Raw genomic sequence first — 15234 nt, forward strand, 5'->3', positions numbered from 1 at the left:
AAGGGCCCTACCCTTGTCTCCCCCCCCCACCCCCAGTCCCTCACCACCTCCGGCAGGAACAAAGCTGACCTTTGCCCTCTGGCCTCTGGCCTCTCCTCCCACACCCCCTGCCCAGAGGGAGGAGCTGTTTGAAGTCTGGGCTGCAGCTGGGGTTTCCTGTTGCCTGGAGGAATGTGGGAGGACTTGCAGGGAGCAGGGAGTGGAGAGGGGCCAGCACAGGAGGAGGGATAATAGGGGCCTGGGGGCCTTAGTTCTCACTGTACCACAATGAGGGGGGCTTCCTGCTTCCGTGGTCTCTTGGGCCCCATCTCTGAGCTGTTCCCATCCAGAAGAGGGGAAAACCAAGGCCATAATGGCCTCAGTCCAGTGGGCCTCTTGTTCCTGGATCTATAGCTCAGTGGCTTTGGACAGGCCCTCAACCTCTCTTGGTCTCAGTCTCTCCTTCCGTGGACTGGGCCGAACCCCTCTCTAGCAATCCACATCTTTCCTGGGGGAGTTCCAAGAGTGGGGCCAGCCCCAGAACTTCTGTAGTCAGGGAGGACAGTGCCCATCCCTACCCAAGGCTGGCTTCACTCTGCCTCTCCATGAGACCCAGGTGCCTCGCTCCAGGCTGCTGTGACCTATCAGTTATTGTCACTATGATTACCATGACTCAATAATCACTCAGCAGGCCCTTGCCAGTTTTCAAAGTGCTCTCACATCCATGTGCTCAGTAAACCTTCTCAACAGGCCTGCCTGTAACACAGGGACGGGATGGCTCTATCTTACGCTTGTGGAAACTGAGATTTGGAGAGGTTAAGAACACACACTGTAAAAGCAGAATCAGAACCAAGGCGGTCTGATGCCTATTCCACATGGCCTCCAAGCCCTCAGGCCCCACAATTTTATCTCTAGACTCTCAGTTCTATTTCCTAAGGTCTAGCTAGACCACTTTCTACTTACGTTGACACAAAAGTGATTGGCCTGAGCTGAGCCCAGAAAGGAATGATGCAAGGTCTTCCACAACTTGGGTCCCCCTTTTCAAGTCTGCTTTCTCAGGGAGTTTACTGCTACCCTGCCCAGCCTGTGGTGACCTAGACACTGTTTTTAAGGACTGGATAGCCCCCTTTTACACTACTGTTGCCGAAGCAGAGATGGAGATTGGACACTAGGTGGCAGCAGCAGCCCACGGGAAGACTGGGATTGAGTTGGTGTAGGGAGACCCCCCCCACCCAACACAATTTGGAGGGGCTCCAAGAGAAAGACCAGCCTCAAATGACTGGGAAATCCTGTAACCCTTGGTTTCTAGCAATGTCCAACACCTTGGAGGCTAATAGCACCCACCCTTTCTGGGGAGGGGGCAGCTGAAGTAGCCTGGTGTGGGAGGGGCATGCTTGGAAAACTAGCTAACTTCTATTCCCCTCTCACTGGTGGAGCCATGGGCCCTACTAACGTTTCCCTCTGTACCTCATCACTTAACCTCTTCCCTCCCATGCCTTTGTCAAACTCCTCTTCCTCCCCATGTACCTGGGGCTCCCTGTCTCCTTGAAGCCATCCTGTATTACTCCACCCAGTTGCCTCCCAAAACTTGATTCAGTCTAGGTGGGGTCTTCATGCCCAGGGGCAGAGCCTATTGCGTAAGGATGAAGGATGTGTGTGTTGGGGCCTGGGGGTGAGAGAAAAGGGAAACTGGGCCTCTCTCACTCGTGAGCACCAGCTAGGGCAAGATGCCAAAGCCTCATCTATTTGTGATAACTTTAGATTCCAGATTTTGGAGCTGCAAAGGGCCCCTAACGACCTTAACCATGGCTTTCATTTGGCTCCCAAATGGAGGTCTTTCCAGCTGGCCATGCCAGCCCCATGACGCCAGATCAATAGGTGTACTACCTACAGCCCTAGACCTCCCCCATTGCTGCTGCTCCCTCCGCAAAGGTCCAATAGAGAGTGCCCCCCAGATACCCTCTTTTGCCCTCTGTGGGTTCCAGACTGTCCTAGAGGAGGGGCTTGGGAGGGGTGGAGGTGTAGGGCAGGTGGTGACAGGGAGCTGAAGTTGGTAAAATGTCACCACCTGCCTTTGTCACATGCTGGCCATCACCCCAGTCGGCCAAAGGAGGAGTCAGAAACAGGTGGGCCAAGGACAAAGGCACTGTTGAAGGAACTTCAGACACTGGGCCAGACAGACAAAGCCAGCAGACACGGAGCAAAGGAATGTCAGATGCACGGATGAAGTGGGACTAGCGCAGGACCAGTCAGGGCTGGTGTTGGTAGACACTGAGAGGACAGGAGGGCAACCGTGCATTATTCATCTCTGTGTCCCCTGTGAGCCCTGCATACCTCAGTTAACATTTGTCGAAGGAACTGAAGTGCCAAGGGAGGACGCACAGACACTGGGAGAGAAGGTCAGACAGAGACCTGGGGAGTCACAACTCCCTCCCATGGCCCATAGGTTAAGCAGTGAATTTTGGAATCAGCCAGACCCTAGGCGCCCGCCCGCTGGGCTCTACCTCATCTTAACTGGGGGACTAGGGCCTCAGTGCCCTCATCTCTAAAATGGAAATGATACCAGTACCATTTCACCGGGTCTCTGCAGGACTCAGGGGGCCTGTGGTGTCTAGTAAATGGCTGCAGCAGCAGTTCCCCATCCTGGGCTACCTCCCCTTGGTAACCAGGCCCTGGCAGTGCACATTTCCATCTGTGGGGATAGGCCAGGCAGGGGGCCCAGAGCTAGGGGCTGGATAACAGATGTGACCTGAAGAGGAGGTAGGTGAAAGTGCTGAGCCCAGCCCCCTGGCCGCAGCAGGAGCTCTGAACTGTTGAATCTGAATCTTGCTTCCTGACACAATGAAAAAGCTCAGTCGAATTCAGGAAGGGGGTGGGGTGTGTGTGTGTGCTATCTGCGGATTACTCAGGACTCTTGTGCCCTGCACCCTCTGACTTCTAGGAAAACTAGGAGTTGGGGGGGCGGGGCTAAACCCCAAGCTCAGAGCTTGAGTCGGGGTCACCGAGTGAGGAGGAGGCGCTACTGGGGCTTTGAGGTTTCTGGAGCAGCCCTCCCGCCGATAACTCCTTGCGCTTTACTCAATAGGACACGTTTTCAGAGAGGGAGAAGGTCCCCAAATTCAGAAAGCCGGTCCTGCTCTCTCTCCTCTTCCTCTCCCATTTAATTGGTACGCCCGAGAAAGTCGCACGCAGACCGTTTGGCTAATCCCTAGATTCCCTATTCGACTCTCATTCCATTCTCAGACCCCGCCCCTTCGCTCTCACCCGCAACCGCCGCTCGAGCCAGAGCCCCCCCGCAGGGGACAAGGAATGTGGGAAACACTCTCAATCTTTGGGGAGAAGCAGCACCCCTCGGTAAACGAGGACACGCCGCCGCCAGAGGGGCCCGGGAGCAGGGTCCCCGCGGGCTCCGGGCCGCGCCGTCGGAGCAACTAGCGCCGCCCCGCCCGCCCCGAGCGCCGAGCGGCCGGGGCGGGGACTACAAGTCCCGGCGTGCCGCGCGCGCGCTCCCCCCTGGGGTTCCGGATGGTGAGCAGCGAAGGTAAGGCGAGCTCGCAGAGGCAGCGGCGGCGGCGGCGGAGACGGAGAGAGGCAGGCAGGCAGGGCGAGGGCGAGAGACGGAGGGAGGGAGCGAGCGAGGCAGACCAGACAGACAGACAGGCGGGCGGGCGGGCAGAGCGAGCCACCCGCCAGGCTGCGCTCAGCCCCGCTCTCAGCGGAGAGAGCAGAAGGCAGGAGGAGGGAGGGGAGGAGGAGGAGGGAGGGAGAGAGGGAATCCAGCTACCACCACCCAAAGCCAGCGTCTGCTTTCTGTCCTCATTTCCTTTTCCCACCCAGCTCTGAGAGCAGAGAAAGGCAGAGAGAGCGAGAGATAGAGACAGTCAGAGAGACAGACTGCCAGAGAGAGCGGGAGGGAGGAGGGCGGAGGAGGAGGAGCAGGAGGAGGACTACGCGGGGCGCGTTCCCTCCCAGGTTTGCAATTGGGGGGGTGGGGGCGGGGGTGTCCAGGGCTGTGAGAGTGTGTGCGCGGCGGGGGGAGCGAGGGGGGGCGCAGAGAGAGCGAAGGAGTGATCGAGGTGGGGGGGCGCCGCGGGAGCGGGGGGCCGTGTCCAGCGGAGTTAGCGGCGGAGAATGTGAGCCGCGGCGCGAGCCATGCTGTCAGCAACAGCGGGCGGCTCAGGGCTCCTCCACGACTCCTTTTCCCAGTAGCCGGGCGCCCGCATCGCTGCCGCCGCCGGAAGACAGACGCCCCCCAAAAACCCTCGCCTGGCTCGGACCCACGGAGCCGGCAGCCCAGCACTCCGGTGAGTGGCGCCTCCTCCCCAGCCCTAGACCCCCGCTGGGGACCGGCCGGCCGGGCTCTTTTGTGCAGCGCACCGGGGGGGCCCCGCGCCCCCTCCGCGCGCCCCGGTCCGGTCCGCCGGACCCGGTGGCTGCGGTGCCCGCGGTGCGATCGGTCTTTGTTTCCACCGGGGCCCGCGGCTCGGCTGGGCTCGGCTCGAAGCCTGGCAAGCAGCGCCGGGAAGGGGGAGGGGGAGGTGGACGAGAAGGGGGGGCGGGGAGGGGGGGTTCTCGGGTTTCCTGGCCGCCCCGCGGCTCCCCCGGCTCGGGGGCGAGGTGCGCGCCCAGCGCTGCCGCGCGCCCCCTCCTTCTTCCCCCTCCCTCCGTCTTTGGATTTAAAACTGCAATTTGCTCTCCAGCTTGCTGAGAATGTGAGGGGGGGGTGAAGGGGGGGACCGTGGGAGCGGAGAACAAGGCTGGATTTTAGGAACGGCACTGGGAAAGGGGGAGACTGCGGAGGGAGGAGCCCCTCCCCTCCAACCCCCAAATCCCAAGGTTCCGCTGGTGCTCCGGGATTTGAGGGGCGGGGACCTAATGACCCGGAGGGGATGTGAGGCGGAGGAGGGATTTGGGGGCGGCCGGGGCCGGAGGGGTTGGGCCGCATGCCCGGTTACCTGGCGAACAAAGTCAGCTCACTTTTGCATAAATAAATAAATAATCGCCTATCAATGCGTTTCCTTTGGGGCTCTGATTGAATCGGCCCTCTCTTCCCCAGGGGTTGGGGTGCTGAGTGACAGCTGTCAGCCCCCTGGGCCGGTAGCTGGGGGTGAATTGCTGAATCCCTCTGCTTTCTGGCTGAGGGTGCCTTCCCCTTCTGGGTCCTGGTCCCCGGGCAGAGCCAGAGGGGCAGGGGACTGGCTCTGAGTCTAGGAAATAACCTTGTTTCCTGTTCTACAGGAAAAGGGACAGCAACCCAGAGTTTGGGGGCTGGGGATGAGGACTGATGGGAGCTGGAGGGGTTCCCCAGCAGCCTGACCCCCCAGCCTCCTGCCAGGCAAAGGGGCCAGCTGAGGGAGGAAGGATGTGGGCCTTGCTGGCCGGAGGCGGGAGCTGGGGCTGTCCCTGAGGCGGGCAGCGGGCACAGAGAGGGAGGAGGAGGGAGAGAGAGAGAGAAGCGGGGGCGGGAATTCTCTACCGCAGACCCTGGGGGCCAGGGCCAGATGTGGAGGGGTGGGGAGTCCCCCCTCCCTCCTAGCTTGGGGGCCCTGGGGCTGGGCTGGGAGGGGCTGAGCCTGGTGCCCTCGGTTCTGCACCAGTGCCTGACTGGCAGGGCCAGCTGAATTTGGGCCCAGGCGTCACCCTGGGAGGCAGGGCTGGGCTGCACCAGTCTGGTCCCTGAGCACAAGGAGGGACCCTTGGGGGGCCTGTGCTTGTCTGGCTAGGCAGGCGTTTCCCGCCGGACCAGTTGGTGTCAGGCGGGACTTGGCCCCAGCTCCCTGGGCAGAGCTCAGGGTGTGAGGACAAGCTTTGCCTCCGGGTCAGGGTGGCCACATTTTGTCCGCTGCTCCCGCCGGCGGGGCGGGGGCATGTGCCTGTGTCTGGACAGAGTCCTGCCAGGAGCATTTGGGGTGTTTCTATTGTTGACTTGTTCCTGTTCCGTGTGGCCCAGTGTGCGTAGCTGTGTGAGCTGGGGCTGTAAGTGAAAGATTACCAGTCTGTCCATCCTCCCCTCACCACTACCACCACCCCCCCACCGCTTGGGGAGGCTGGCTGGGTTGTGGTGGTGAGCTGTGGGGGGACCCCCCAGGTGGCATGTGGATGCCGCTTGCCATCTCCCTCCTTTGAGCAGATGTATATTTATTTTTATAGTAATGGAAAATCAAACTGGATAGTAAGTTGAATTCATTTTTTTCTCCTGCTGTGTCAATAGTTGGAATAACCCCCAGAGAGACTGGTGAACTTCTTGCCCCAGAGCTCCCACCCTTCAGAGGTTAGAAAGATTAGTGAGGGCATGTGCCTTTGGGGGACCAGTGGGCACCAGTCCAAACCAGTGACTCTTGTCCCTCTTGGTCTGGCATTGGGGCACGTACCCAGGTGGGCAGGCATTGCCCCCTCCCCAGGCATCCCCCCACACCCCAGAGTGTATTCTGGCCTCTCAGCCACCTCCTTGGGCAATGCCTAAGCTGTGCCCAAGCCCTCAGGGACAGTCTCCTGGTGTGCTCTCTTTCCCTGCCTGGGCTCCCAGCCCACGTGCTGATATTTATTTTCTGTAGTAAAATCCATTTTTAATGCCGTTACTTTTGAAATAATATAGAGAGAAACAAATGTGATGTGTTTAAGTTGCCCTCTGTGAGTTTTTAATGTGATCTATGGCTGAGGAAGTGATGGAAGGAGCTGTTGGGCTTGGAGAAATTTGGTGTCATAAAGCAAAAGAGCTTGCTGTTTATTATGGTTGCTGGGCTGGGGGGTTTGGAAGAGGGTCGTGGGGCCGGGGAGCCCCTGCACCCACAGGTGCTGTGGATGGACAGCATAGCTTCTCAGTTTAGTGCTATGAAGATTCTAGGATTATTTTACATTGCTTCCCAGCCCTTGACAGGGTCTTTGGTGAGGGGGCTTGGGAGGTGGGGGGCTTTGGTCCCTTCGTTCTACCTGCTTAGATCTTGGTGGCAGGGAGGCTTCTGGAACCCCCTCCTGAGCTAAGGTGGAGGTGGACTTTGGGGAGGTTGGACTTGGATCTTAAAGGAGATTAAGGGTTGGGTTCTCCGCCTGATTGTTGTGGCTGTGTTGGAGGCTTGAGGGGCGAACTGTCCCTGGCAGAAGACTGTTCTTTTTTGGGGGGGGGGGCTTGCTCTGGCCTGGTGGAGCCCCAGAGGGACATGGCGTGTTCTCAGATCACCCTGGAGCATTGACTTTGAGCCACTCCCTCCTCTTGCCTCTGTTCCCCTTTGGTCAAGGGCTTCCTCCAGGCAAACCTGACCTCCCTCATTTCCCTTCTTCCCCCTCTGTCCCACCCCAGGTCAACTTCTTTTTTCTTTTTTTTGGTTTGTGGAATACAGAGCTCTGTGTCTCATGCCAGTCACCCAAGACCAGGGGATGCCATGCCTTCGTACCAGATGCCCAGGCCCTTCTGGTCTGGTTGAGTGAGGTCAAGCAGACTCACTATTATGGGATGGAGCCCAGCTCTGTGTCTGGGTCTCTTGGGACAGAGCAGGGAGGGGAAGCCAGGATGGGGTGGAGCTAGGGACTGCAAGGGGGAGCAAGGGTAACATTGTTGCTAATGCCAGCAGATGGGCCCCTCCAGGGAGAGAGCTGGGGGGAGAATGGGGGAGGTGGAGAGGAGAGAGACCCAAACAGCCACTTGGAAGTGGAGAGAGGGAAAGATGGTGACAGAAGCCAGTAATGAGAGGGTGAGAGAGAAAACCGGCAAAGAGAAGAGCCAGGATCACAGCCCCTGGAGGTGGGGTCCAGGGGACCAAGAAGGCCTAGGCATGTGCTCCTCCCCAGCCCACAGCCCGAACTGCATGGGCGCTGAGGGCCTCTCCCCAAGATCAAATGCTGGGATTGTTTTTGGAGGAGAGACAAGCAAATGTCTCTGGGAAGAGGGTGGAGGACAGGTGGGGGAGAGAGAGAGGGAAAGACTCCCACAAGAGGAGGGAGAATGGGGAGACAGGGGGATTCCAGGGGTCACTTGACTAATGCCCCTGGCCCCGGGGCAGCGTCTCCCCTTTGCCCTCTCCAAATGTCTGGGAACAGAGCCCAAACATTTCTTCTTTGGACCTGGGGGCGGGGCCTGAGGCAGGTACAGCGCCCCACAGGTTGTGGGTGCTCTGTGCCAAGAGGCCCCAGGGTTTTAAAAGTGGGAACATTAGGGTCCCACAGATGCCAGGGGCATCATCCAGTTAAATCCCCCCCTCCTTTTTTGACAGCAGGAAACCAAGTCTAGAGAGGGGAGCCACTTGCCCGGGGTCACAGACACTTGGCAGAGCCAGGCCTGGGACCTAGGCTCTTTTCACTCCACCTCTCTGTAGTTAGAGAATTGGAACAGCTGCAGGGGGCCTCTTGGGTGCGGAGGGGGACTGGAGCCTGGGGAGAGGAGCAGGCGGGCACCCTTGTGGCCAGAGCCCCCCCCAGGGGAGGGGGAGGCGCCGCTGCCGGGAGAGAGAGGGAGGGAGGGGAGAGAGGAGGGGAAACAGTGAGTCAGGCTTCCAAGAGCTGAGGATGAGAGAGCCAGAGCTGGGAGGGAGAGGGCAGGGAGGGCTGCTCTGAAGCGAGGAGAGGGAGGGGGCCCAGCCAGGGGCAAGGAGAGCTCTAGAGGGAGGGAGCCAGCCTCTGGCCCTTGCCCAGCGGTAGGGCTGTGGGGAGGGTGCAGCCAATATGGACTTTGCCCATGGTAGGTCAGGAAGGAGCCAGATTCTGCCCCTGCAGCGTCCCTTTCTTTCCCTATTCCTCATTTATGATCCCACTCCAGGGTCTCAGGAGGGATGACTGTGTCCTTCCATCTCTTCCTCAGTTTCCCCATCCATTGTGGGATTTGGACTGTGAGCTGTTCTTGGAGAAGGGAGTGAGGGGAACAGAGCAGCCTGGAAGGGTGTTGAGGGATGCCATCTCTAGCTGCTGGCTTTGTGCTGGGGGTACCGTCAGAACCTGCCACTGGTGCACGGTAGGGTGCAGGTCTCTGGGGGTAGGGCTCCCTGTTGAACCTTTTGAGCTGCTGGGCGGGGGAATGGGGATGGTGGGCTGTGAGTGCTGGGGTGCACTATGTGTGTGTGTGTGTGTGTGTGTGTATGTATGTGTGTGAGGTGCTGGTCTGACGATGGTAGGTGGGCTACCTGGGGCCTCTCAGGATGGTCAGTGCCTAGACAGGGCCAAAGTCCCCACATGTCCTGAACCAACCTCCACCTGGGGAGTGGGGAGACATCCGTGTGATCTCCCCAATATCCTTATGGGTCAGAGGCTCTGGGGAAGCTGGGATGTGGGAATGGCCCCTGTGGGAGCTGCCGAGAACTGCCTGTGCGGCCCCTCATGCCTGGAGCTGGGACCAGAACTGGAGGGATCCCCAGGGACTGCCTGGAAGCGAGGAGGGAAGAAGCTCCCCCTCCCACCCAGCTGACAGGAAGCTGTGGCCCCCACCCCCTCCTTCCCCCAAGGCCTGGTATCCCCCGGCCCCTCCCTCTTGAATCCCCAGCTTCTCCTCCATTGGGTAGGGGAGGGGGTAAGGAAGATGGGCACTGAGGATCCCTCTCCACAGGGCCTGGCTTGCAGGGGAATGGTGAAGTGGGGGTAAAGTGAGGCTCCCCCTGCCTCCCCCTTACATGCACATACACAAACTCAGCTGCAGTGAGGCCCTGCTTTCTCTCCTCTTTCTGCTCTGGGGTCCTTGGCCTGGGAGCCCAAGGGAGGGGCCGCTTCTGCAGCTGGCTGGCCCCGAACTCCCAGCTCAGCCCAGCTGCTACTGAAGCTTCCAGAAGCTGCAACTCTGCACCCCCTCCCCACCCCGAGCCAGCAGAGGCCTCTGCTGACCTGGGGGAGGGTGCCTTGAGGAGCGAGTGGGCACCCTTAGAAGGACCAGCACAGACAACCAGACAGATGGGTGGTGGAACAGATGGACAGAGACACCCACGCACAGGCAGACGGAGAGAGACGGACAGATGGACCAGGACAGGGAGAGACGGACAGACAGAGGTGGTGGCAGAGAGAGGAGGAGTCAGAAAAATGGAAGGGCCTGGGGAGAGAGAAACAGACAGAGCCTTGGAGACAGGGAGATCCAAGAGGAGAGACAAGGTGACTGAGATGGGGGAGAGAGTGAGAGACAGGAAGAGATAAAGAAAGGGGGAAACCCAGACAGAGAGAAAGAGAGAGAGGAGAGACTTGAGGCTACAAACCACAAACAGGGATTTGATGAGAATCTGGAAGGTGTTTTCTCCTGCTTCCCTCCCCAAACCCCCAGGCCAGCCAAGTCTCCATTCCTTCCATCCCCGGCTCAGTTTCCAGCTGCTAAAGAGGTCAGGGAGAAAGAGAGAGAGAGAAGCGGCCCAGAGACCCCCTCCTCCCTGCTCTTTTTGTAGGGGAGGGAGTTGCTGAGAGCGGCTCTCCTGGTCCTGACCCCTACTCTCAGAAAATATCCCATCACGCTCACCGGGTATATGTCTCCTTGTATAAATGCACCCCCAGACTCACACCTGTCCACACTGGCCTTGCGTCACACACACTGACAAACACACATTTTGTGACATACAAATCTCCACCCTCAACTCCTCCTGCATCTCACAAACAATGGGTGAATGCATCCCAATGCTTCCTTAACCACGCAGGCGGTGACACACAGACCTTGTCATGGGGTCTCAGGACACGTTGACACACATGCACACACAGTCACACTCTCACACATGCATGCAGTGGTAGTCACACCGAGCAGAGAGACGGCTCTTCTCTCTGGAGGTGAAGATCAAGGGTCCCAGGGAGCAGTAATGTCTAGGGTCAGGGTGGGGGTGGAGGTGGTATGCCCCCCCAACTCCGACTGAGCTGGCAGGAGGCTGTCTCAGCTGGTGGGAGTCCTTTTGGGAAGTTGCAAGGCCTGACCTGGACACACGTAAATTGGCTGATGGGTTGGGTGGTGTGAAAGAGCTGAGAGTTGATGAGTGTGTGTGTTGTGCACATATACACATGCATGTATGTACAGATATAAAGGATGGTTGAGTGTCTGTTGTGTGTGTGAGAGAGAGACTGAGTGCATGTCAGATGGGATATGGGTGTGACAGGGAAATCCAAGGTGTGTGGGTGTATGTGTGATAATTACTTGTCGAGGGGGGGGTGTGTGTGTATGCATGTATATGTGACAGGTGTGTGTGTGACTATACCTGGTTTTGCAGAGTGTGGGGATGTATGTAATGGGTGTACATATGTGAGGGTTAGGGCTTGGGGGGAGCTGCATGTGTGTGAGAGTACAGTTAGGCAGATGTGAAGGTGTGCGGGGTGTTTGTGTAGGCAGCGTGCATATATGAGGGGGTAGCTGCCTGTGCGAGGCTCTGAGCTTGCAGCCTGAGTTGGAGGGCTGTTTTCCAAGGCCAAGATGCTGCTTGAACAGAGGCCATCAGCACAAACACATGCGAAGGGCTCCAAGGCTCACAGTTGGGCACTGACCCACACAGATGCGCAAGGACAGACATACGCGCCCCTGGCCTCCCTCTTCCTCTCTCCTGGCGTCAGTGGTTTTCAAAGGAACTTCCATGAGGACTGTTTGCTGTGCATTCCCCCACCTCCCCCCAGCCCGTGCCTCTTCAAACACAGGGATGCCCTCCAGGCAGCTTTGTGGAGGCCCCTGCCTCTACCATCTGAAGACAGATGGGTGGGCTGGGATCCGCTGCCACCCCCCAGGGAGCAAGGATGTGGCTCTGCTTTTCCGTCCTGGGCACAGACTAAGACAGATGGACCGCCTGTCTTGACACCCCCTGCACAGGATCTAGGGGTGGGCAGGCACCCCCCCCAGCAGCGGGGTTCTAGTGGGCAGCCCTCAGTTGGGCCCCTGAGCAAAGGCTAGGACTCTGCCTTTCATCTCCCCAGAGGGGCACTCACCCTCACCTGCAGCCTCATCACCTGTCTGGGCATGGGGACTCAGGTACAGCCCCTGATACCTCCTAAATATACAACTGACCCCCCACACTCACAGCTCCAACACCCCTAAACACACAACTGCTCCATCTACAAACACACAGTCCCAGCATCTCCACAAACACAACCTCTCCACATACACTTCCTGACATCCAGCTGCTCCCAATACACATCTAGCCCCGACACGCCCCCAAACACACAACCACCACGTTTACCCACATAAACACACATTTACAGACCTAGTATTTAACGAAAACCCAGATTTTTATGACCCCCCAATATACCCCCAAACACCCCAACACACACACACAGAGCTTCTACCACATCCTCAAACACATGAACTGCCTCTCCATCCCCAACACCTCCTCGAGTCCACTCAGGACCCTGCTGCAGCCCTGATGCCTTCCACATCCTCAGACTCTCAGAGCCCCAGCACCTCACCACACACAGACACACACACAGACACAGACACAGACACAGACACACAGACACACACACACACACACACACACACGTCCAACTCTCCCTCTCCAAACGCCCCAGCGTTTCCTTCAGCTGCAGCCCAGCACCTCCCCCAGCACACTGATAAAGCCCCCAACACATTTCCAAACACCCAACTCCCCCCCCCCACGTACACGGACACACACTGCCTCACACCCACTCAAACGAGAACACCCTGTAGCCACACCACTTACCTCAAACACACAAACATAGCTTCAGTTCTGGTATATCTCTAAACAGATAACGTCCCCCCAGCTTCTCATACCTTCCCAGGCATGCACATGCACGCACGCACACACGCTCCCCCATAGACCCAACACCTCCTCACACAGGCAATCCTCTGTATGTCCCCAGCAAGCTCCAGCCTCAGTACTTTCCTCAGCCATCTAAGGGCCCAGAACAAGCCCCCACACCTCTCCAAACACCGACCCGCACTTGGACACAAATATAGCCGCAGCTCAGTCACAGCCCTGCAGCCATTCACCCCTTAGAGCTCCACAGCTCTTCCCTGCGCCCCCCACCTCACCCTGTCACATAGCCCGCCTCAATTCCTCTGCAGCCCTCACTCCCACCAGCACACATTCCAGCACACCCTCCCTCCACAGCACTCCATCACAGCTCCCCCACCCCACCTTGTTTTCCCCAGTCCCCCTCCCCCAGTCACCTGTCCAGACAGCCTCAGCCTTGCACGAGCACTTGCTCACTCTTGTGTGCTCCCTCTCTTTCTCAGCTGGCCAGTCCTCCCCCACTTCACAGCACCTCCTCTGCCTGGGGAGGCATCTCGCCCCCCTCACTGCCCCGGGCCTTTCATTCCTGGACAGTGAGGCTGTACATCTGGTTCAAAGCTGCCCCACCCAAGACCCTGTGCTCTGGGCACCCTGGCCTGGGCTGTGGGGGCTTGGGGCCTCCTTGGGGGCTCTTGGCACCTAGTCACCCTGGTCTCTCAGCCAAGAACTCTAAGTACCCAGCCCTGCCCTGGCTCTGGCTTGTATGGGGGGGCAGGGGCTCTTACCCCCAGCCTGTGCTTTCTCCGGTACTTGCCAAATCCCCTCCTCCTTGGCTCACCTGAGAGGGGGACATTGGGCCTGGGGCTTCAGGGAACATGATGGGGAAGGTGCTGGCTTGTCATGCTCCCCGCCCCACCCCCCCAGATCCAGGCGTTGGGGCTTGGTCTCCCTGGGAGTCAGTTCCGACAGTGAAGGTTACTTTACTAGATGCATGATTTTAAACGGAATCTCCACCATCTGTTCCACCCCCTAATTACAGATGCACAGAATCCGCCTCAGAGGGCAGCATGAGGGGAGTGATTTAGAGGCTGAGCTGCTTCTGCCTGCATTAGGGCTGGGGAGATTGGGGGGGCCTCTGGGTATTGCTCACAGCCCCCCAATCCCATCTCTTTCTCAAGGGCCCCTCGTTCCCCTTCTCTTGCTAAGAGAAGGCTTGTAGAAAGGTTCCCCTGACCACCAAGATCTGAAAGAGGGAGCAACTGCAGTGCTGAGGGAGGGGTCCCTGAGACGTTGCCCATGTCCCAGGCCCTATGTTCTGGGATGCAGGCTCCATTAGAGCCTTAAAAAATTCAGTGGCTCAACCTCCTGCCTGCCTCTTGTGCCGTGGGGGCCTGGCCCAGCTGTCTGCCCACCCCAGGGGTAGCAGGGTTTGGTGAGGTGACAGGCAGGGGGGGTCAGAGCAGAGGTGAGGGCAGCCAAGTTCTGGCAGCAGAGGACATAGGCAGGCATGCCAAGATCTCCCAGATGTGTTTGCACGTACGTGTCCATCCGCCTTGGCACAACTGGCATGTCTGACCCCAGCTTGAGCCATGCTTTGTGGGGTCGGACCTGCACCAGGGGCCAGAGGGGACAGGCCAGGGCCCTGGCCTTGGAGGGTTCTGAGGGACACTGGGCTACACCCTGAGGACGAGTTCACCTTTTCCCATGGGCACCAGGGACCTGGCCCCAGCCAGCTTGGTGGTGGAGGTGGCGGGCACACTGCGGTAGACGCTGGAGCATTCACTGCGGGGAGAAAGGGAGCGAGGTTGGGCTGGAGGAATTTTAAAGATTGCTGCAGGCAGGAGGGTCTCTGGAACCCCGTGGAGCGGGCAGTCATGCAGAAGTAATCCTATCGCTGCCTGCCTGGAGGAGTGGAGTGGAGAGGGGGCGGGGAGGGAAGGATGGAGCTGCTGCCCCATTCCACCTCAGCCCCTGCCCCAGCCAGCTGCGGAGGGAGCCAGGGACCCCAGAGGCCTTCCCTGAGGAGGCACCTTGTCTTCTCCATTCCACTGTGGCATGTGCCCCCTGGAGGGGCAGCACCGCAGCTGTTGCTCAGCTCCGAGCTCTGGGTTTTATAAATAATGCAGCTCAGAGGTGGGGGCCAACTCAGCCCCCGGTCACCTTGGGTCACCCAGTGTGGAGTCTCCAGCTGGCAGTCCTTTGGCAGAGCCCCTTCTCTTCCAGCCTGCTCTTCCTCCTTTGCTGTGTGAACTTAGGCCAGAGGCCCAGCCTCTCTGGGCTGGGCCAGGGGCAAAGAAGTAGGGGAGAACCCAGAAAGCCCTGTCCTTTTGTCCCACCCCCAGCCCTCACAGGTTTACTGGCAGCTGGCTCAGCCAATCCAGGCTGGAGAGGAATGGCCTGCTCTACAGGGGCCTCACACACTCAGGCCCCTCCATTTTGCAGATGGAGTAACCGAGTCCAGAGAGAGAAGGATGGCCAAGGCCAGCCAGCTGAGAACCCCCTCCTTCATGCCCCATTCTGCTGTCACTCAGGCTCTTCTCAGCCTCAGCTCAGCTAAGAGCAGGGCCTGGGGGGGGGGGGGGGGGGGGGTTTGGGGGAGGGGGGTTCGGGGGGGGGGGGACCCCGGGAGGCGGCGCGG

The 15234-nt window shown here is 59.0% G+C and overlaps 1 protein-coding gene across 9 annotated transcripts in view; it reads left to right on the forward strand.

Moving 5' to 3' along the window:
- The first annotated feature begins 3561 nt into the window (after nucleotides 1-3561).
- The window catches only part of AHDC1 (AT-hook DNA binding motif containing 1), a 64514-nt gene continuing 52841 nt past the window's right edge, over nucleotides 3562-15234 (forward strand). For 5 of the 9 annotated variants that reach the window (XM_046660643.1, XM_046660647.1, XM_046660640.1 and 2 more), the window contains exons 1-2: nucleotides 3562-3951; nucleotides 4189-4283. The gene's annotated coding sequence lies outside the window, so the exon portion shown is untranslated. Of the gene's footprint in view, nucleotides 3952-3981; nucleotides 4284-15234 lie in introns of those variants that run through there. The other 4 variants (XM_046660644.1, XM_046660649.1, XM_046660642.1 and 1 more) reach the window with 2 other exon arrangements.

The sequence above is a fragment of the Equus quagga genome, chromosome 5, assembly GCF_021613505.1.
Source record: "Equus quagga isolate Etosha38 chromosome 5, UCLA_HA_Equagga_1.0, whole genome shotgun sequence".
NCBI lineage: Eukaryota > Metazoa > Chordata > Mammalia > Perissodactyla > Equidae > Equus > Equus quagga.